The 25,096-nt window shown below is 29.3% G+C and overlaps 1 protein-coding gene across 3 annotated transcripts in view; it reads right to left on the bottom strand.

Annotated features, from left to right (window-relative positions):
* LOC142320974 (neurotrimin-like) overlaps positions 1 to 25,096 on the bottom strand; it is a 615,054-nt gene that overhangs the window by 473,380 nt on the left and 116,578 nt on the right. Inside the window, exon 2 of one of the 3 annotated variants that reach the window (XM_075358972.1) lies at positions 9,868 to 9,918. The exons of the other annotated variants lie outside the window; for them this stretch is intronic. The gene's annotated coding sequence lies outside the window, so the exon portion shown is untranslated. The remainder of the gene's footprint in view (positions 1 to 9,867; positions 9,919 to 25,096) is intronic. 3 annotated transcript variants of the gene reach the window in all.

The raw sequence follows: 25,096 nt of genomic DNA, 5'->3' as shown, positions 1-25,096 counted from the left end.
ATAATTATAGAGAAATGTTGGCTATATTTGACATTTAATAATATGTATCTCTCTCTCTTTATCTGTCAATTAATATGAAGATTATGAGGAAATACGAAAATTAAAAGTATACAAAACTTACTGGATGAAAATAAATTATAGAATAGGAAGGGATGTAAAGTGAAAGGCAGATGAAAATAGAAGGGCTTAGAAGTGCGGTGGATTATAAATCATTACGCTAACGAGTGTAGCTACCAATCCTCTAACGTTCTGCATCTGATGGAGGAGCTATGTCAGGAACACAGACCAACGTTCATCACTTCTTTTCTATTGTTCAGAACCCAGCCTAACCAGCTAGCGCAATACTGATATGGAACGAAAAATATCATAATTCATATTAATGTTATTTACTTTCCACCATTATTACAGAAATACTTTCTTTAGATCCATAAAAATGTCGAAACTAATTGACTTTTCCCTGTTGCACTCGCATAGTAAACAAAAAACAAATACACAATTGTAAAATCAAATTAATTACTTTTACCTTTTTTTTTTCTTTAATACTTTTATTTATAGTCACGTCAACAATTATTGTCGTGAGTGACATAAAATGTCACTACATGATCGTAAACAATTAACACCAACAACAAGAAACAATAAACACAAACTAAGCAAAACCGCTGAATTACGTTCTTCATCCCATTGTCAGAGAGAAACGGCAGCAGTTTTTTTATGCATTCCATTCCCGTTAGTAAACACTTCACATCTCAACTCAGGTCTAATTTCTGTCGATAGATCGGAAGATTGGGAAATCCTTGCGCAAGTGGTGTACGGACCATTTTACATTGCAGACTTAGAGTTCTGCTTGGAGAGCCAAGTAGATGGGCGTGGGTAAGCCTAGCGTGTCCAGTCCTCAGCCGAGTTAGGATGTGTTCAAAGTTTTCTCGAACACGTTCTCCCGGATGCTGCGTAAGGCCGTGGGAGGACTTAGCAGCCAGAACCTATTTTACAGAGAACGTAGTTTAACAAGGACTGTTTTCATGAAGTCGCTATCGCATGTTAATTTTACTCGGAGGCCATTTATTATTACCGCTTTCTTGGCAGCCTCATCAGCCCGTTCGCTCCCGAGGATGCCGCAATGGCCAGGGACTACACCAATACTACAGTCTCATTTATTCTTGGGAGGGTATCATAAATTATTTGGACGATGGATTCAGATCGTCTGCAGCTCAAGCTCTCAAGTGTACTCGTAGAGTTGGTAATTACCAGGAAGCTGTCGTCACTTCGGGTCTCGATAACTCTGAAGGTGGAGTAAATTGTGTAGGCCTCATAAAAGAACGCAGTGGAACTAAGCTTATATATATCATCTCGGTGTCAGGGACTATAATTGAACAGCTACATCCTTCGGCCGAGACAGAGCCGTGTGTATAGATGTGACTGTACCAATGGGTATACTTCATTGTATAATGCAATGGTACTTCATGGGTATCTCGCTAAATTGGTCTCCAACAGACAGGTAATGTGGTTCCCGTTAACCATTTCCAGTTGGTAAGTATTCGAGCTTTAGAAATGGCGTCCAACCAAGGAGCACCGCATCCTATTTCCTTTCCGAGAATCCTCGGAACAGGCAGATCTAGTTTCTGGAGATAGCGAAGCAGTCTGAGGTTGAAAGACTGGGGTAAGAACTTCTTTCCCTCGAGTAGTAGAGTGCAAGCGTGCCTGATTGTTTGCCGTGAACAGAGATGGGACTTGATGATTGTGTACTTGATAGCCTGGTATTTCCTCCTGTAATGTAATTGTAATGTAACATAGGATTCCGCCAGTAAACTGTTATACGAATGTAGGTATTGTGCAAGGAATCTAGTAGGCCCTTAATCTTTTCTCTCGCACAGTCACATAGGATAGACCTGTATTCTACCTTCGACAGAACAATGCTTCAATATGTGTTCAGAATGATGTTTTTGTCAACACCCCAGTTACAAGATGATATGAATTTAAGGACATTAATTCTCCATACATATTAAGCCTTAGTGTACTTAATGTCGCTCAAGAAAGTCAGCTTGTCATCAAAAGTCACACCTAGAAGTTTAATCTCGTTTGTTCCATTTATCTCATCTTCACCTGTTTAATTTCACCATGTTCTTGTATCCGTCTAGCTGTCTAGAGAAAACAATAACTAGATTTAGTTATCGACCATTTGAGACCAATACATTGTGCTCATCTTTGCACTGAGTTCAGCGAATTCTGCATTATTTCCCTAGTGGTTTCAATTTACTTGCCTGTACAGGTGAGAGTGAAATTGTCAAGATACTTGTTTTTACCGGCGGAGTGATCACACCAGCTACTCATTAATACTTCATTGTAAGATTGAGTCACTGATGTGGTGAATATATATATACAACTGCATTGGAGTATTAATGGGCTCCACACCCAGAGAGAAAATTTTCAGTTTCTTATAAATCCAACTATGATATGCCTTCAATAGACCAATTTTAAGGATAACAACTATGCAGTACTGAAGGGTTATAACATTATTCTGAAAAACAGATTGGACATTTCCCACACAAGCGTTGGTGTGGCCATCTACATCAGCGATCGTCGACTAACCTATAAAGAAATTCATCTATTTATATAGGCATTTATATATATAATGCCTGTGTACGAGAAATTCTTCGTAAGGACGACTATACACCTGGATCGGCCAGCAGGATATCGACGAGAGGCATCTCGAGAGCAGCGTTGCAATTCTCATCGGACATCCTCGTAACTTCAGCAGCCTCCATGGGCTCATTAGCCAAAATGTGTCACGCCAATTTGTTTATTACGCGCGTAAACCTGTTTTTAATACTCCTTCCCGGTACTTTCAGATATTTTTCCCAAGCATATGTTTGAGTTCTATCGTATTGGATGTGTGTTCTAGTGATAGCTCTCGTACCGCTGAGTTGCCCTTGCAACGTTCCAGGAAGCTTTTGAAGTCAACTTCGTTCAGGAAATGGGGGTTGTCTTTGGCTTGTAAGATTTCCATTTGGGGTTCTAGGACCGCATAAAGTTTATGATTATCCTTTTTTGGCATCTTCGGTCTTATTTTACTGACAGGTCTCTGGTTTGGAGGATTACTCGGCGTTTCTGCTGCATTCCTGATGTCTCCCCGATAGCCGGCAGAGCTAGAGTTGGTGTACAACGAACTCTTCTGCTCCTTACTCGGTGCATTTGGTTGTTGGTAAAGGCTAGGAAAAGCGATCTCTGAATCTCATTGGTCTGAAATCTCTGAAGATGCTTCTAGGTTGCCGGGGTTTCCCTCTTGTAGGTTGCAATTTTTCGCTACATGCCCCGATTGCTTACAGAGAAAGCAGGAGTCGGCATCTGCCGAGAGATATATCCAGTACTGCGAATGAGATTAGGTTCATGGTACTTGCTAACTTTGTAATATCATCAGAATGTAAGTATACTTGATGACGAAAACTCAGGACATGATCGTAGCCCGGTTCTGGGATGACACGCAGGAAAGTTATAGCCGATCCAAGGCGGATGCTAAAGCGTTTAATTTCCTCCTCTAATATCTCGTTTGGAATAACTGGACACACAGTAGAGAGGATTCGTTTAAATTTGTTCAAAAAGGTTCGAATCTCCAACATTGTGGTTGCCAACATTAACTTTACTGTTTTTGTCGATGATCTATTTAACATCACCATTCGCCAGGTAGATTCACATTCGGTTCATGGAGATCTTGGTTGCATATAAGATATTTTTGGACTTGACTAATTTACAGATGATGGTCAGAATATCCCCTATGGCGTCAAATAGTATGGCTTGATTTTTATTGGGTAAAGCTAGTTTTTGGGCTACGGTGGCGAGACTCCCTGAATTCTTCATCTGTTTAGTAAGACGGGTGTCATTTTCTGAACATCTGGCTTCATTCGACGGTTCGTGGTTGTTCCAGATTGTTTGTAATTCGTTATGCTCAGGCATCAGATAAATTTTCACATACTATTACTATTTTAAGTATTATTTAAAACTCACCAGCTCCAAGACAGAATTAAACACAAATAATATCCTTTACCAAATTCACAATTCTAATACCTAGAAAACAGGTTTTCTAATTTTTGTTACAAATTATTTTTTTATTGTTTTTATAAATTATCTCTATACCTAATGTATCTCTCATTTCAATCTTTAATTTTGTTCAAAGAAGTAATTATAGCATGTGTAGATATGCAAGCATTATTCACCCTAGTATAGTACCTCTTATTCATTACATTTAAGTGTAAGAGAACCCGTTTTTTGGAATTTAAATTATTATATTATAAAATTAATTAAAACTGAACTACAGCATCCATCCACCCATTTTTAGTTTACTTGTATCACAAGTTTAATTTACGACTCACGTTATCTGACTTATCAATCTTTAAAAGTAAAGTAAATATAACTTATTTTATCAGAACTTTAAGATGAAGAACGGGGACTTAAATTAACTAGTAAGAAACTCTCTAGCAAATTAGTTTCTATGAACAGATAAACATTACTTTACGTTCAAATTAATGTATTCAGTGACTAAAACTATATTTCTAAAGTTCTACCAAGATTCATCTTCACTCGTCTTGTTTGTCAGTAATAAAAATACAATCTCCCGTTTCCCATTTCCTACGTCTGCCTTATGGTAGCCGGAAATCAGAGCAGACAGAAATCAGAGCAGACAAACGTAGGGATAAAATGGTTGTATTTTGTCAATTCACCCGATTGACCTTGGTAATAATCAACCACCATTATATTTTTAAAGTCTCTACTGTAACCGTATGTATTTGTAACAGTTATATTTAATGAAGTTTATCAACATAGATAACAAGGACTCTATGTATTAGTTTCCCACCCCGCTTTGGACGGGGGGGGGGGGATACTTATTTTCCCAGTTAATTTTTATTTACTAATATACACTTTGAACATTGTTTATTTTAGTATTTACCAAAATTTTAATGAAAAATAAAAATGACATTTTATAGTGTGAAATTTTAACATAAAGCATGAATTATTTATTATTCTTAACAAAGTATAAATAATAAAATAATTTGATGAATAGGTAAAATTATGTCAACAACATAGAACGTTTTTGTGAAAATCAACTTATGATTATAACCTATAATTATTCATTGGTCTTGAATAGTAATGCGTTCTGAAATTCCTACATGTCATTATTTCATTCACCAGAGTAACGTGATGGTTAATTAGAGATCATATTTAGGACTCCACGAGTGGGGGGTAAAACGTTTATAATAAAGACAAATAAAATATGTCCTCATATTGAGTATGGAAAACCTTAAGAATCAATTCCTTTGATTCATGATCGTGCAGAAGAGAATTTAAACGCTAGCAGGGATGTACATTTGCCTGAACGCTCTTCCATTACCGGTTTTTGGAAAAAAAATTTGTTTTAACTTATATTCTGGTCTACATTTTATTATTAAATATGTATATTTATATAAAATATAAATTATAAAAATCAAACAAGGAAATGATCATTGCTTTTGGATATCCGTAGGCAAAGGGTGACAAAATAAATAATAAAAATCCAATTCAGAAAAGATATTAAACGTTTAACATGAAAAGATAAAATTTTCTTCTTATCAGTGTAAATATCAAAATGAATGGGTATTTTTCAAAACATTATCGTGTCCCCAGCAGCCTGTAACTATGCGGCCTGCTAAAATTCAAAATCGACGTTCCGATACTGGAAATTTTACTAATGCACCCCCTGAACGCTAGGTAAAAAGCAATGACAAATGTATTTTAAAGAATGAATAGCTGATTCCAGAAAGTTAGGGTTAGGCTTAAGAAATAAGATTTTTTTTTATTTATTCGTTTTTGAGTGTTTTCTTAGTTATTTCGATATCATTGCAGTGATAGTCGTTTTACCCTCGTAATTCAAGGATATTAATACAAAAATATAAAGATTTGTATTAAAAATTAATTCGTCCTAACAGGTAGCAGCAATTAAATAATTTACGATTTAATTTTAAAGGTAGAAAAAGTGATAAAAATGATTAAATTCGCTATTTAAAATTATACGTAATTTTTTTTTTTATTTTCAACGTTTACATACTTGCGAAACAAGATTAACTATAAACAAGCAAAAAAGGGAAAGAAAAACTTTTACTGTGATTTAATTCAAATCATAGCATTGACTGTAAACATAAAACTTCTATTTACTGTAATATTACATCAAAGAACTGAAGAAAAAACTTTGTTTTTCAATAAGTCATCCGGAAAAATATATCTTGTGGGTTATTTATGTTGTAGTTGGAAAGCCGGAGAGTTTTATTGTAGAGTAAATGACAATCAATTACTGTAGCAATGAAAACTTCTGAATAATAATTGAAAAAGTTTTTTGTGTCGACACGGTAACTTTGATACTTTTCAGTTCCTTTCACTGAGCTCTATGAAAAGTATTATAAGAGTTGACAGAAAAAAAATTAAATATTCTCTTTAAATCACAAATGAATTTAATAAAAGTATTTTTTTTCTTTCAAGTTTACCGAGAAAATTTATTTTTCATTTGTTAACTTAATTCATTGTATTATACAATTTATACCGTTTATAATACTCGTATATTTAGTGGAAATCTAGATCTACTAATTATAATTTAAATGTTGACTCTAAGATCATCTAAACTTCAGGTAAATGAATACTCCGTACTTTGCCGCACGGCTTCAACAATTAGCAAAACCTTCACGTATATTTATCTGTACAGCATTCTTTATTTCGTACGTAAAGTTCTAGTATAAATTATCCCTTATAATTTACGTTTCAGGCGTAAGTAACAGTGCAGAGATACGTTAAGACTTACGGATGACTATTTATTTTTATTTTTTCAATACTACGGTTTTGTTTTTTTCCAACCATTTTTCCAGCTACTGTCGGGTCTGATTTGTGTACCGGCTTACTGGTCCTGACGTAACTGCAGATGTAGTGCAATGTACGTGTAAATTTACCGGTAAATATGTAATGTGGAACAGACTCAGATCGACCATCCTAAGAAGTATGGTTATTTGAAACTCAGCCACCAAAGAACACCGACATCCACAATCTAGTATTCAAATCCATATAAAAGCAACTGCCTTTACAGGACTCAAACCTTAAAATCTTCGACTTCGAAAATCAGCTTTTGTTTTTTCAATACTTACGTAAAAATAGAAATAACTGAGTATAGAATAAAATTATTCTTTTAAGTATATATTTATACAAATATAAATACATATGTTCATCTATTCTTTAAAAATTATCATGCAAATTTTTTTTGTAATTATTGAAATCGTCCCAATCATAAATCAGAAACAGATACTCATAATATTAAGGCTGAAATTTTTTTTTTCTCTAAATACTTTTCCTTTTTATCCAGCTCTTCCAGTTGAAAAGTTTGGTATTTTTTTTATTTTTTTTTTTATTCACTTTAAATATTTGTTAATCGATAAAAAAAGAGATTGTAATTCTAAGAATAAAATATATTGCTAAAAATAATCTCTTTTAATCTGCAATACAGTATACTAACGTAGAAAATATATTAAAAATGTTCATATTTCAATGATACTATTTAAAGATTTTCACTCAGCTCTTTTTCACAAAAATAAGCATTTTCATAAAATACGTCATTTAACGTACTTGTATTTGGCACAAAAAAATGGAAAAGTGCTGGTTACATAGCTGGCACTCTCTGTACAAAATAGTGTAGTTATAGTTATTTTTTAGGAATAATAGACTTGCATATTGTGGAACATGGCAAGCTTATTAAGGAAAGTAAGGAGTAAAGAAGTTTAACTTTGACATCTTTCACTAAGTCAGGTACATATCAGTATATTAATTTTCTATTAGATTCTTTTCATCTTTTTCTAATTAACAGGACACCATTTAATTCTTTTCTGATTTCTTTCCTTTTTTTTTTTGTAAAAGTATTTCACTACTGTAACAATATTTTCGTAACTCGAACATTTTAGTAGCTTTTACTACTTTACAATAACATAAATTTCTTTCTAAAAATACATTAAATAAAGTAAAATTATCAATTAAATTCAATGCTTTCTAATGAAAAGAGATATAATTTAAAATTATTTAACGCAATTTAAAAATTATTTTACAGGAAATTGTTTTAATTAAATTTATATTTATTTATTTTTAACCTCCGGGACGACCCCTAGTTATTCCTTCAGAGAATGAGATGAATGATTTATAGCGTGTATGAAAATGCCATGCGTGACCGAAATTCGAACCCGAGACCTCCGGATTAAAGGATGGTATTAAATCTAAATAATTAAATTTATATTATTAAGAGGTAACATTACAGTAACCCTTAGAATTACTTCAACTCATCGGGAGACGAATAGACCAGCAACTTAACCTTATTAGAATGAAATAAAACTGTGCCAATAAACCATACTAGAAATTCCTTAATTACTAGAATTACCTTTGAATATAATCTCTACTATGTAAAACTGTACTTACTACTTGTACTTATGCTATTTTTATTTAGAGTAATTCATCATGGTCCGCAGATGTAGAATAGATTTCCACACTCATCGACATTGCGCTAGAAATTAAACTCCACCACTAACTTGCCCATTCACATAACAAAAAAAAAAATTATTGAAATTTCGTAGTAGAATTTGTTCCAGAAAATATGTAGATATTTTCCAATAGAAATATTACCGGGGGCGAAAACCTCCAGAATTCAATGAAGTTTATGGGCATAGTCAAACTTTTTCATTTTGCTGTATTTACCTATACGGCATGGTAGTTGTGAGAAAGTTACCCATAAACGTGATGTTTATGGGCAGCTTCAGGTCTACGACCTCCCGCAAACTAATTAATTGAATCTAATATTGAGGTAAATTGATAATCATCTTCGATGTGAGTAGCCGGAAGATTTCCCTTAATTAAAAAGGAATAAAACTATTGCTTGTATAGAGATTTTACTTTACTATAATCGAGATTAATGACTTAAAATTTAAAGTGAAAGTATAACTGATACCCACTCAATTTGACAATCACAGGATATTTTGGTTAAATTTATGGTTTTATTAAAGATTTAAAAATATATAATTGACCCGTTAACATTTGAAAATTTAGTATGTTAGTAAATTATTTTGATGATAATTTGAAAATAATACTACACTTTATAAGAAACAGATTTTTATTGGCGTTCCGTTGTCAGAAACTACTTTTAATTGTTATGCATATAAAATATTTAATTTTTGTAAATTATGAAATAGCTATAATATATTAATTACAGATAATATAACAATGGAATGATGTACATTATTACGATGGGCTTGTTTAATCATTTATTTTAAATTTACCAAAAGATAATAAAACTGTTATCTAAGCTTCATAAATTAGAAATATATTCTAGTTTGTGTGACGGTGTTATCACGTATGAGGAAGACCATAGTCCTACCTCCTCCATAGTATAGTGTAACCATTAGAGTGCTGGTCACGAATTGAATTGCCGCTGTTACCCCAATTTTCTCCATTCTGCTATTAACGCAGAGTCGCCAATGCAAATTTTCATATTCATTGCATGCCTTAAATCAACCTTGTTAGAGAGTAACTCCTTTTTTTAACAAACACGCTATTCTTAGACTATTTTTTAGAATTATTTTCATACTCTTCTCTTTGTTCTGAATTGGCGGAAATAGTTAAACAGTGCTTTTACACCATGAAATAGACTGTACTTAAATAATAGCTATCTTTTAGTATTTTTTTTTTTTTTTGTATACTTAAATGTAATATTTCATTGCATGCAACATTTATATACTTGCAATTTAACTTTAAAAAAAAAAAAATCAAATTTTACATAAAAAATTACTATTATTAAATTAATTATATAGTATTATTTTTTATTACCTATATATCCTAAATTCAAAGAAAGTTTTTATCTTCCTGTTAACGCTTTATCTGAAAGAAAAGACGTCTAAATTAATTGTTATTAATTAACATGTTTTAAATCAATTTCACAGTGTAATTGTAACTGAAATATATCACTAACGTATTTAAATTATACAAATATAATAACAGTTCAACAGACCTAATTACACTTACATGTTAAAATATGTAATCATTTTAGATTTAAATAATTAATTCGACAGATATGTTTAATTTATTTGAAATACTACGTCCTACTTCTTAAAAGAGCTGTTTTTTGATAATAATTTGGCTGAAATATGTTAACTATTACTTGATGTAAATCATGCTGTTACAACTGGTTTCATCGTACATTCAGCTTTGATGAAATAGTTAAATAAATCAAAAGAATATGTGTAACGAAAATTCCCAAAACCACTCCACTGATAGTTAAATCTTAACCCAGGTTAAAAGGTTGTATGAATTTCCAGTGCTTTTTATAATTATTAATTCGAAAATATAACAAGGAGTTCATTTAAACCGACATTAAAAGTAACTCATTTATAATTAACCTATACTACAGTTATTAAATAATAGATCTGTCCTTTTTCTTTACAGTTTTAAATATTTTATGAACCATTTTATTAAGTTTTATTCAAACAGGTTTATAGAACCGAAGATAAACTCTATTCTACATTATTACTGTTAAATTTAAGTGAAGGTAGATCCTGAATGACAATAAACAGTATTTTTCATAACCAAAAAGAATACATTTTTTTTTTGTTTTGAACTATCTGTCTATATTATTTTTAGTGGTTTATGTTTGTCACGCATGTAAAGCAGTATAGGTACATAATATAAGTATCAGTATTGATTTCTCTAAGGATAATGATGATGTTAAAAAACCAATCTTCATGGTAAAACTGCCTGAAGGCATCACTTGTAGGGTGAAATACCACCTTCTTTTGGCGAGCATGACATAACCATTTGTGCAATTTAAATAGACGAAAATGGGAAACCACTTTACTCATCTGTTTCTTATTAAACCGGGCATGGTTTTATTGTTGAGAATATCCATTCAATTTTTGGGAAGTATTTGTTTATTTATTTATACAAACGTACGGTTACGGCACCTATGACAAATAAAACTATTTACTACATAGATTTTATAGGAATTTATATAGTTTTTCCCTTATTTATCAAGTTTTATATATTAATCTTTGTTCATAATAAGAGATGAGTGCAAAGGTTTAGTTCAAAACGTTTTGCAATATACATAAAAACATAATTTTCTTTTCCAAGGTATTGTGAAAAGTCACAAATTCCCCACCTGAAAACTGTCTCTAATCATCTTCGAGCGAAAGACATGTTTGGTTTTGGTTTTCTAGTGTAGGGAGTATAACTTCAATCCCCGTTTTTAAAATTACACATTAACATAACTATATTTAATTTTCTAAGCATTTGGCACCGTTGATGTTAATACAATTGTATTAATTGAAGTTCCGTAAGGTACATCTTATCGTCATGACGTTATAGTCTTATTGACGTATAAATCATTTTTTATTTCTTGACGACCGACTATTATGAACGTCACAATTTTAATTTAAATATAATTCTACATATGACGTGAATTCTGAATTAACATCTTGTAAGAAATCTCTGATGATGGAATAGCAACTCCGAAAGTACTTCGAAATATATTTTAAAATTGTTGGTAGGTGGAAATTTAATTTATACATAACTCTGTGTTTATATTTTTAATATTAACAGCTTTGAATTAACTAAATAAAAAGTTTCACTGGATGAATATTAATATTTTATTTTTTACGTCGATTGTTTTGTCATATGCCCAAAATGTTTGCGAAAAATCATTCTTGCTGTAACTAAATTAAAAAGTTATGCTAAATATGAAGTTATGTACTTCATATAAATTAAAATTTATAGTGGTTAACGAAACATGATTTTCTCGTATATAAAAGTAACCTTTAAAAAATGTTAGTTCAGAAACATAGTTTCAAAGTTAATATCAATTATGATCACACAAGTACACCGCAAAGCATTAAACAGAAGTTTAAAATAGATTAGATATATCTTTTAAAAAAAAGCATACTAGTAGATTTTTACCAGCGAGAATCTTGAAAAAAATACCTTTATTAATTTTCAAACAAATTCTTATTTATGTGTTTGAATTAAAACAAATAAAGGTGAAAAAATAAAAAATAAAAAAAAAGGTTTCGCATTTTAAACAAACTCTACATTCGATTGGTTTTTATTAATAGTTATTTATTATTTTATTCTAAAATTTGTTACAACAATTATCAATATCAACTTTGCTCATATACATCTCATTTACTGACCAAATAATTAATATGTTGAACAAATAATACGGTTTACCTGTTATGTTTATTGTACTGACATGTTTGCTATTAACTAATGACGTAGTCTATAGGCCCACAGTTTATTACACATACTGTAGCTAATTGAATGTATGCAAATTACGGTACATTTGTTGTTATGAGACTACACAAACTATGTAATCAATGTATTTTCAAACAAATAATGACGCGTGAAATTTTCGTGTATTTGCCCCCCTTGCTCTCTCAAAAAACCTTTACTAGGTACCACAAATTATATTTTGGTAGAAAATCTGTTCATGAATTTAGTACCTCCGAACAAACTGATAAAACATTTACTATAACACGTTGATGGTTTTTCAAAAACGGTTTTAATGTTATAACATAATCCTGTTTCAGATGAAAAAAATGAATTATAAAATTATCACTTATAAAATTAATTTGTAATGGTGGTTACGTAGGAAACAAGTTTTTCCGCAAGTAAAAACTTCTAATTCAAGAATTATACATATATTAGATATTGCAATCAAACATTTACGTTTTGAAATCAAATTACATCCTGTAAAGCAGAATGAAGATATAATTATTTTTATATAATACAGTATATAAAAATACTTGAATATATCTGTGTAATATTATATTTTAAGTGAATTACTTTCAATCCAAAAATATTTTCTCTCAAGTAAAACACATTTCAAAATTTACTCGTAGAATCTTAATCGTTATTTAGATATTTTACATTTTTATTTTATGAAATGGTTTCCCAATAAAAAACTGACAAAGTATTGCATGAATATGCCGACTATTAATAATAAAAATTAAGTGGCAGAGCCAATAAAACCAAAAAAAAGGAATATATATTTTTTTAGAAATGGGGTATAATTTTAAGAAATGTTTTACTAAAAATATTCATATACAGGTTAAGCATAACAAAAATTGCTTAAGTAAAATTTTCTTTAAATCTTAATAAAAATTAAAATAAGAAAAAAAATCTTAAAAATTGCAAGTATAGCAGCAGTACTCATAAGGAAAGTGAAAATTTTAAATGAGATCCAGAATAATAAATGCTTTAAACTATCTGAAGAAAAAAAACTTGTACACCAAAAAATAATTATAAACAACATTTTAGTTCACAAACTAGATTAAAAACATCCAACCCAATTCCGTTTTAATAGTGTATTTCGGTAACAGGTTATTACTTTGTTTTATATAAAATAACACAAAATAACAATGAAAGTTATTTATTTTGACTAGTTTATTATTATTTACGGAGTAACTTAAATAACGTAAATAGAATTCAAAAATATTTAAGTTGCTACCATTTTTAAATAGAATATAATTAACCTAGGATAAAATTATTCACAAAGTTATTCTTTTTTTTTTTTTTACATCGTTTAATTTATGTTTTATATTTTTATTTGAAAAACTTAAGAAAATAGGGCGTAAAAAGCTAAAACCCAGACGTTTTCCAGCCTTTTAGAAGGTTAATGTAAAAAGAATGAATACGCTTTGGTAGTTTTATGTCCCACGGCAGTCTCATTTCCCTTGAGTACGACTACAAAGCGGTTTTTTTTTTGTTAAAAAAAAAGTTAAAAAAGCATCAAGTGAAATGTAAAAAATCTATCAGTAAAATTATTTATAAGTCTGGAAAAGTTTAAAATTAAAAATGTATAATACTTTTTCTTATTATAAAAATTAAATACTAAAATGTTTTAAAAGAAATAATGGCTCTTCCATATTTTATGAAATGTTTTAGTGTAATATATATTTTTATTACTGAAGAGACATCATTAGTTTCTTAATTTACTCATTTTTTATCAGTCATGTCAAATTTTTTATGTAATTCATAATTATCTCATTTATCATAGTGTTTTTCATAACAGCACAAAAAAGTATACTTTTTGTACTTCACAAAGATAAGTGCATGATAATTAATTTTCCTTTCATTTTATCTACAGAAAATTTATTTTAAGTAATTTCGTAGATTTCCAAGTCTTTAGTGCGATATTTGTGAAATCCATATTACATACAGCAGTATAATATGTATGTTTTAATGTAATTTTACTTAAAAATACTACGTAAACAATTTTAAAACGAATCGTACTTATGAAGGACATTGAATAATACGTTTTCTTCTTTGAATAATACGTTTTTGGTGTAGTTATAACTTAAAGGTTTATTATAATTATATTTTTTTTGTTTTATTTTAGTGTATAATATATTAATAAAACTTCAAATTACTGTTTTTTTTTTTGTAATATGAAAAATAACAATAAGCCTAAAAAATAAATAAGTAGATTAAAATCTAAGAAAGAATATTACTAATTCAATCTACGTATTCTCGGCTAAATTGAGAAACCGCTCACGTTTAGATTTAATATGTAATACTATACAGCATTATTTTTTAAATTAAATTTTATCTATTTAAAATATCGTATTACATTAGATTATAAATCGAATCGTTTAATAATGACTTTTAATAAAACCTATTTAATCTACTTTACTGTTTACTTGTAAAAAAATAAAAAAAAAAACAAAAACAATCCACTTGGATATAGTAACAATTCGACTTATACCAGTAGTGCGGTTATTCATGTTATAGTTACATTTTTATTTTTATGTTACTTTAATTATTTTTATATATTTTCTTAACCTTTTTCTCTTTAATATAGAAAACAGAATATTTTGATGTACACTGGAAATTTTAATTTTAAAAGTTTATTGCAATATAGAAAAATTAAAAATGATGATGCTCTCAGATTTGTACAATTACATTCTCACTACCGTTCAGATTTAATAGTAGAAAGGTTTTGATTTGTATCATTGCAAGGTTATTTTTTAACTTTTAACTTTTCGTATATATAATTAATTACAAAGGCGATAGGTTTTTTTTTTTAATTTTAATTGTAATATTTTAAAAATTAATTTGTGAATGCAATATAGGTCACGTAATTTAAATATACATTACAATTTTTTATGTATCCAACAAGTAATCAACTTATAATGTAACATATTTGATGTTAAATTTTACGTTAAAATTCTTTTTACACGACTGCCCAAAAAGAAGTGTAATGTATTTAGGGTGTATGTATGTTTGTTCCACCGTAGCAGCTCAACGGCTGAACTGATTTGGATGTATGACCCCGCCTTGGAATCTTTACGTTGCCTGGACTGTCACAGGCTCTATATATATATATATATATATATATATATATATATATATATATATATATATATGTTTAAATAACTTTTAAAAATTTTGAAAAATAATACTTCATACAAAATTGTCACCCGCACGCTCTTAAGTTATTATACATTAGTAATTATCAAATATGATAAAGAACAATGATTTTTGACAGTCGTACTTTTTAATATCTCTTGTTATATCATAGCATATTAATTGTATATTTTCGCTGATTTTTGTTATTTAATATTATAAAAGGAAAAAGTTATTTGAATGATATTTTATACAGTTTTAAAAGTGGGTTTCACATTTTGATATGAACTCCGTTTTAAAAAATGAAATATATTTAATCGTATAGGTTTCTAGTTAAAATATTTTATTGTATTTTAATAAAACCTTAAGTTGTATTTAGATGTAGTCTTACAAATACGTGTTAAACTTTCAATCATGTTAAAAGATGATAGTGTAGATTATAGCAAAGCGATTTAACAGCTGTAGACTGATATACGCGTAATTAGATGGTAACCACTTTTGAGAGAGGTGTTGTGTTTGGATACAGCTGGGTTTGACTGAGGTTTCATTTCGCGGCTATGTTCCTATTGTTAACGTTTGTTCTATTTACTTTGAATAAACGTAAATGTAAACGTTGCATGCCCATGCTACCCATAGGTAGTCTTTACTGAAGTGATATCACCACATCATCATTAACAGAATATAACTACTTTGTTACATTACTAAAGTACTGCATGTGGACGTTTGTGGGTACGTATATCAGTGTACAAATAACAGCTTTAAGCAGTGCATTCTATAAAGAATATTACGAAGATTGTAGTCTTCTGTTCAATTTTTTTTCAAGACGTTTCAGCATACATACTTTTATTTAATAACGATAAATAAATTATTAATTCAATAAACTCTTATTTTTTACTTAAAAAATTCATAATTATTTATATTACTTCAGTAACGCACAGATTTATAAAGGAAAATGAATGTTTCTAAGTTGGTAACTGTAATATTTTGAAAGTACAGCAGTATAAAATTCCTTGAAGTTAAACTAAATAAAATTAAGAAAGAAAGTTAAATACAAAATAAGCAAATGCCTGTAAAGTGATGTTAAAGGATCCAAGGAATATCCTGAAAATTATATATTTATATGTACAAAAATATATAAATTTAAAAGTGTTTGAAAATAAAAATGTTTTAACATAATAAACGACGAATATATTTATACCACACGTAAAAATTTGATATGGAAATTATAAATTAACAGAGAAAATATTTAATCCTCCTGATACTGAAATGGATTAACTTATCAGTGAAGAAAAAGAAAAATAATAAAAAATGATTCCTCAGAAGAAGATACAATCTATAATATTATATAAATAATAAAATTAAAATCATTTCGTTTTATATTACATGCAAAATTAGTTCATCGCAAAATCCATGCATATCACACACAATATTTTCAATATGAAAAATACCATGCCTGATCGGATTTAAATTCAATACTTATTTCTCAATGAACGATAAACAAGGTTCTGTGACGTCCTTCGCAGAACCTAATGCATTGGAAAATGTCTTATTTATTTTATGTACTTGATTTGAGTGGTATTATTTAAAATAACTGCGTTTTTAATTTTTTGATACCAGAATATATTTTGCCATTAAGTCATTAGAAGAAAAATTTAAATCATTAGAAACTCACACTCTATTTTATCCAAAAGATAAAAGCGGTGGCTAAAATGTAATGTATAATCGCTCTTAATTTACAAATGAAACAAATACGGTATACAATAAGATTTTTCTTTTGCCATTAAAATTTAATTTGTTTTTTCATGTAGTCACCATGTAAGGCTAGACATTTCTCCTAACATCGAACCAGTTTTCTCATTCCGTCGTGAAGAATGTTGTTGGTCCTTGATCCACGATCTTACTGCATCCTTCAGTTCATCATCCCTGATGAATGGATATTCTTAATATCCCTTTTTAACTGGGAAAAGAAGTGAAAATCTCAGGGGGATAAATATGGTGAGTATGAACGTTGTAGAATAAGTACAAATTTCAACTTCGCAAGAGCAGTTGCACTCAATGTGTTTGGCTGAACAATATCGTATTGCATATTATTGGCTTAGTGGATTATCGAACTCGATACATGATTTTAAAATCAAAGTATTTTAACGTCTCTATGCATCGCGCAGAAGTTGAAATAGAAGCCATCTATAACGTCTCAATAACGTTTCAGAAGCTGTTTCTAACATTCCTTTCGTTGTTGTTAGCTTCCAGATAGTCAGTCGGTCACATACAAGAGTTTGGAATCCTAATACACTGCCAAAAGGATTTATTTGCAGAGGGTCGGGTTTTGAATCTACCGTTTTTCTTCTGGGTTGTAATGATGCACCCAAGTTTCGTTTCCCATCTCAATATTGAAAAAAAGCCATCTCTGTGGATTCAATAACGTTTCAGAAGCTGTTTGTTATATTACTTTCGTTGTTTTTAGACTTTTCTTTGAGTTTGCGTGGCACCAAACGTGAACAGATTTTACGGTAACCAATTTGTGCAATAATGTGTGAATCTCGTTCTTTCCGTTTCCATATCTCGGTGGCGATATTTGTTTTATGTAAAGTGACGGTTATTTTGAATCAATTCATTTACCTCCTTTTGATACTTCTCACCAGTCATAGAGAAACTCGTCAATTACTGTGAGGTTCATTGTGAGAGTATTCCAGTTATCAACTTCTGATGCACAAAGTTTTGTTCCCTACTTGCTCATAGTACTTCGATCAACCTTATACTTGAATGTTCTTTTTTGAAGTTATTATAATTTAATTATTTCAGAATTATAACTTAATTCTATAAATCTATCACCATAAACGGCTTTAAACAACGATTAATCACACTTTTTAAAAACTAAACCACTGCACATTTTTTTAGACACATTGTCATAATAGGTGTACTCGATTTGTTCTTAAGAAAAGCGAATGATAAAAATGAGATGGATAGTCAACGAGTTTTGAAGTGTTAGTAGTCGGGGAATGAAACTACAAGATGGTAGAACTTGTCGCTTTGTGTGACATTTTGTTCTCCCGTAACGTCCAATACGCATTATATTTCAGCCACCCCTCGCACTTGATAAACTATAAAATGCTTAAAAAAAACAACATTAAATTAAAAATAAAAAAAAAAAAAATTAGATATTGTAAGTTGTAAATTAACAAAATTCAAATCTGAGATATTTTAAAAATACATTACATTAAATTTAATAACTTTGAAAAGATCTTAAATTTAATTTTATTTTTATTAAAGTAGACTTTGACCGAAACAAAGAACAAAGTGTAACTTAACTCCATCTCCGTCATTTTTCTAAAAGTAAAAAAAATACAATCTTTAGTTTTCATTTAAGAATTGTATTGTAGTAAATCTCTTAGGGGATTATACAAATAAATTTATCTGGGAAGATAATATACAAATCTCGTTTTTGAAAGGTATAACAGTTCTACCGAGATTGGTTTTTTGTTTCAGAAAAACTGGCCTTGTATTTGAAAAAACAAATCCGTAAATTTTATCGGCTTCCAGTTTCTTGTGAGGCAGTAGAGTTTTAGTTTATACCTCGTTATTAGAAAATGGTTTCTCTATAATAAACTGATTAAAAACTACAGGTTTAATAGATTTTTACCAAAAAAACTGTTTAAAAGTTTTTTATTTGAATTTTTAAACAATGAGATGTGGCAACAGTGTCCTATAATCTTTAGGGAAATAATATAGAAGTACATAATATATATTGTTAAGTATTATATATATATATACATATATTACATTTTTTAAATCATTAACAATGTTAATGATTTTTGAATGTTCTTTCTTGAAGTTATTGTAATTTAATTATTCCAGAATTATAACTGGAATTATTATTCCAGTTAATTATATTATATTAATCAACTTTATGCATAAAGCAAGAAAATACACACACATGCGTTCGAATCCTTACTCACTGTAAATTTCATTATAGTATTAAAATATTAAAAACGGAATTTTAGCTGTAGAAAAATTTACAATAGTTGGAAACAATATGCGTAACAAAAATTAGATATCGTAAGATTTAAATTAACAAAATTCAAATCTGAGACAGTTTAAAAATATATTACGATAAATGGTAACTTTAATAACTTTGAAAAGATGTTAAATTTAAAACAAAAAATACACAACCGTAATACTTTTTCAACATTATTTTCTCTTTTAAATCTAACTTTTCGATTTACACAGACAGTATATTCGTTGTTATTTTACAGTTCACGAAGATAAAAGGTTCTGTCATCGTGTTTTACTAACAGTTTGCACGAAACTTTTGATTAATTGTAGCTAGTGATTTTAAGCAATGAAACCGATGTACACAAAAAGTTTTCCTAAGCCAAGTGTAGCATCAACAGTGTTAGTTTGCGCCGTTGGCGGTCATTTCTATAATAACGGTTTTCAAAGTCGATGATTAGATGCTTTTTCAAGGCTGGTAGTGGGATGTGAAATTATAACTCTCTTTCAAAGAGATAAGTACACGCAGTTCTTTTCTATTATTTTACTGCTATTTTATTACAAATATAATGTAGCTGTGGTATAATTTATTATTTAATGGGAACAAAAATTAATATTTTAATTTTAAAACAAAGACATTTTAAAACAAAATTTTATCTACTCTTTTAAAATATATTTTTTTAATTATATATTTATAACTCTACATTATTGAAACGTTCCAGTACTTAACAGATGCTTCATCAGTTGAATAACTATTGAAAGAACATAATTTTACTTCATATTTATCTCACGTATTTACTTCGATCCGTGTTTTTTTACGTTCATTATTTACTGTCATTAATTTGCTTTTGAATATTAATTATGTTTTCTTGAAATTTAATTTGGTTAAAATGAAGGTCAAGATATAACACTAAAATCATATGTTTGTTCGTTATGGATTCTACGGGTAAACTATATCATTAGCCGGCCTCCGTGGCGCGAGTGGTAGCGTCTCGGCCTTTCATCCGCAGGTCTCGGGTTCGAATCCCGGTCAGGCATGGCATTTTCACACACGCTACAAATCATTCATCTCATCCTCTGAAGGATGAGCTGAAACATCCTAACGGTGGACCCGGAGGTTTGCTCAATAACAATTATAATTTTAATTGGCTCTCCTGGGGAGTCATTAGTAAGTTTCCTGACCAAAGCACGTGATAAGAAGATCCTTAAGGAACCCCCAAAATAAATAATGCACAATAAATACTTGCAAATAAACTAAAAGTCCAATATGAAATTTCAAACTCAGTCATAAATCACAAACCAGTAATTTCAGCACCACATAGTCCATAAAACAAACATTAATAAGAAATATAAAGAAAAAGATAGAGAAGTAATAAGAAATTAGATACGACACCACTAAACTTGACGGTGTTAAGTTCCAAACTGTTACGCAGACCCTAAGTCGAGTACATTGGCACGTTTCAACCGTCGGACGTCTCTGCTGTTATGTAGTGTCTCTGCACGAGTCTCTGCTGCTGTAGTGGTTCACATGATTCTCAAGCCTCTGCAGGTATTTGACATTGCGCTGTTGTGCAATCTCACGAACCGATGGGAGCTCCAGATAATCGTGAATCTCATCATTCCGCGTGAACCACGGCGCTTCGGCAATTACCCTCGCTACTTTGTTCTGAAATCGTTGTATAATTTCCACATTACTAGTACTAGCCGTTCCCCACAATTCTACACCGTACGTCCAGATTGGGCACAAGATAGCATTATAACACTAGTCCTTATTAGACCCGGAGTTTAAAAAAAAAATAAAAAAAATGCTATATCATCAACTCGTCATCGCAAATCACCTGATTTCGAAGTCGAGAGTTCCGAGGTTCAAATCCTAGTAAAGACAGTTACTTTTATTCGGATTTGAATACTAGATCGTGGATATCGGTGTTCTTTGGTGGTTGGGTTTCAACTACACAACTCAGGAATAAGCGACGTGAGACTATACAGGAATACACTTCATTTACATTCATACTGTATTTACATCATCTGTATGAAAATGACATTAAATTAACATTAATATTAAAATTAATGCCTTACGGTGGTTCCCGAGGCTAAATAGAAAATAAAAGCTATATCTTCAAAAAAATTTCGGAAAAACATATTTTAATTATGTGGCACTGTTGCTATTCTACCCGAGAGTAAATTAGTACTTTATGATTTATGTTCGTTACTCTTAATCTCTTAAAAATAAAATTTATAATAAATTATAGTTAAAAAATAAAATAAACAACGAAGTTCTTAATTGGCGTAAACAGATGCTGTTAAATTTCCAAAAATGAGTTTGTTCTGGACAGTTTGCTTGTAATCATTTATGAATCTATTATTTCATAAATATTTAACAGTTTCTTACGTGTAAATATTTTAGACTATTTTTTGTCACATTTACTTTGGTGATATATCGATATAACTAACATTTACGATGAAAAACAGATCTCCTCCAATTCAATTGAGTATTTAATTAATAATCAGCAGGACTTCATTTTTAGAGGAAATAAATCTATTCTGTTGAATTACTATATAAATATTCACAAAAATATTGGAGAATATTATCCTAGAATAAGAAAATAAATATGATATAAAAATGTAAGAAAAGTAAGCAGATAACTGGAAGAGAAGTTTTCAAGAGAATGTAAATTATGAGCAAAAGTGGAGGAAAGCATTCTGATTAAAAAAAAAACTGCCACATCAGGAATAATTTTTTCATACCCAGTATGACGGATGAAATATACTACTTCTAATCCGGGAAGACTAATAAGATATTGGTTTTTGATCAAGTCTATCGTTCCTTCATAAAAATAAACTATCAACGGAAAATTTTTTATTCAAATCAGATCATAGTTACTAACCAGTAACAAACAGACTGATTAAAAATTCTAAATAATAGAAATATTGTTCACTGAAAACATCTTAAAAGATAACTTTTCAATTTTCAAAATTTTAAGTGTGAAATTCACTTCAGTTTTACAAAAAAAGTAGTTTGTAATAATAATAATAATAATAATAGTAATAATAATAATAATAACGTTCACTTTATACTAATTTTACTGTTTATATTTTTATTATCAATATTATTTTTTTATGAAAAAAATAGTCCAAAATATTTATACGTAAATTTCCATTTATCAGGCAAGGTTTGCGGTCTTAATTTTATTATATTTTTCTGATAGAACTTCCATTATAATTAGTCTAAATGGATAGAATTATTTTATGCAATGTTAAAATTATTAAAAATGTATAAACATAAAAGACTGTATATTTTAATATCAGAATAATATTACTATCCATTAGATATATTGGATACACTCAACAGAGCAATTAATATTGATAATCTCCTACAGATTAGATATGTATCAACTCTAAATGCACCAATATTAAATGCATATTAATAAGTCATAATGCTTTTACAACTACTGAAATTAATATACTTAATGGTACTTAACAATAAAATAGAGAATGAAAGTTAAGTGTTTCAAAATCGATGAAATGGAAGATGAGACTATTTGGGCAAATAACTTTTGATGTAATAGGAGGAAAGCAGTTTTCCAATATCAACAAAATTTTCTTTATCCAATTCATCGGGGAACAACAGCTGCGTCTGTCATGCAAGATGTTTGCAACAGCTGAGGGTATCAAATTTTGCTTATATTGTTTTTATTGCATGCTTTTTTAAAAAAATAAATGGTGTATTATTTCTTTCGTTTTACTTTTTCTTTAATGTATATTTACTTGTATACCATAATCTATTTCATTTTGTAAATTTGTATTGTAGGTAATGTGTTATCGATAATAAACAATCGCTATGAAACGTACTTGCGTTCAAAATTCAATTTTATAAAATATACAAATCACTAAAATTGTGTAGAAGAAATTTACTTTGATAAATCTAAAAATTATTAGCAATTTAAAATTACTAAATTTAGCGAAATACGGAAAACTTCCTGTTTATTCTATCAATATAGTGCTTTTATATAAAAATACTATTTTATTGAATTATTGATAATTGGAAAAAATTAGGGAGTTATTTTGTCCACATAATGTACAAATACAAATCAATTATTCCAATTAAAATTGTGCGTTGCAATAAATTATTTACTGGAAATTGAACATGAAAAAATTATTTATCAACCTGCTTTCTACGAGCACAGCTTACCACACAATACTATTCGTTGCGTAGGTTGTTTCATTACTCGATTTATAAACTGATTTTTAATTTTATACAAACAACAAAATTTATATGAAAAATATATTTTACGATTGCTATCGAGAGATTTCGGCATTATTGATATAAAAATACTGAATTGAAAAGAATTATAGCCTAAAACCTGTGCTTTCATAGAAACAGTTAATAAATCATTGAAAACTAAACAATTAGTGCGTAGGGGTCTATGTTTTAACAATACTTCTTTTTATAATAGCTTAGCTAAATTCAACCTGGAGTTGGTTAATAGAAATAATAAAAATATCTTAAATAAATAAACCACATATATTTAGTTTTGATGATGATAATAAACACTTAAAATCTATTCTTAGTTAATGGTTTTGCGTGTGACAAATAATCGTTTTTTATGTTTATTTATACTCGGATGAAACGAATAAATATGAAGCGATGAAATTTTGCGGTAATATTTTTTAATTCATCTCTGTTAACTATTTAATACATTTTCCATTCAATTGATTTTACAAAATGATAAAAAAATTTTTAATATATTTTATTTGGTTTTCGAACCTTCGTTTTCTATTAAAAAAGAAAAACAAACAAAATATACGGTAAGATTTTAATAATACAGTTTTTTTAATGTAATGTATGGTATTTTTTTGTTTGTAACTTACCGTAATCTATAACTTACGATTTTAAGAAAAATCTGTTTCTAGCGGCTAATAAATATTTCTTTATTTTGCTAAATAGTAAGCAATAGTTATGTCTAGTATGACAGTAAGACTAAGGTTCGGATAATGAAACCTTCAAGAATTTCTCATTTTGTATTAGCCTGCAAATAAAGAGGGTAATTTGATATTGAAATAACTATAATTGTAAAAAATGTCATTCTTTTCTAATCCAACATTTGAATAATTTGTTTAAAGCATTCCCCTTGGGTAAATTCAGATAAATTTATTTCTACCGACTTTCGGAAAAATAGAATGGTATGATGCATGGTGGGTTAACGGGGTGATAATTAATTTTCTTTACGTTTTAAGGTATGAGGTGTACGAAAGTAACATTCATATGAAATGGGGTTTCCTTATGAATTTAAGTATATATATATAGGCTGTGTATAAACTTTTGTCGCTCAAAAATTTCCAAAACTACAAAATTAATTTCATCGAAATTTAAATATGTTGTAGTAGTGTATCTGAAGTTGATGATGTGAAAATTTGATGTAAGTTGGTTGAGTCGTTCTTGAGTTACGCTCAGTTTAAGGTCAAAAGGAATTTGACATTACGTTGACTGTAGTGGTGTATTTTTCATACGCGCTTATGCAATGAGCAGCAGTGGTGATTGGGCAATGACAAAGAAGTTTTGGGCCGAGTGTTTTTATTTCTTCAAAGTATTGGTATTTTAGTTACTTTTTGGTAGTGTTTTTATTCTTTTATTTTCTTTTTATATTGTTATGAATTTCATTTAATATTT

The sequence above is a fragment of the Lycorma delicatula genome, chromosome 3 (assembly GCF_047948215.1).
Source record: "Lycorma delicatula isolate Av1 chromosome 3, ASM4794821v1, whole genome shotgun sequence".
In the NCBI taxonomy this organism is placed as follows: Eukaryota; Metazoa; Arthropoda; class Insecta; order Hemiptera; family Fulgoridae; genus Lycorma; species Lycorma delicatula.
The sequence above is the reverse complement of the archived record's forward strand: the minus strand, read 5'-3'. Positions and strand labels throughout refer to the sequence as shown.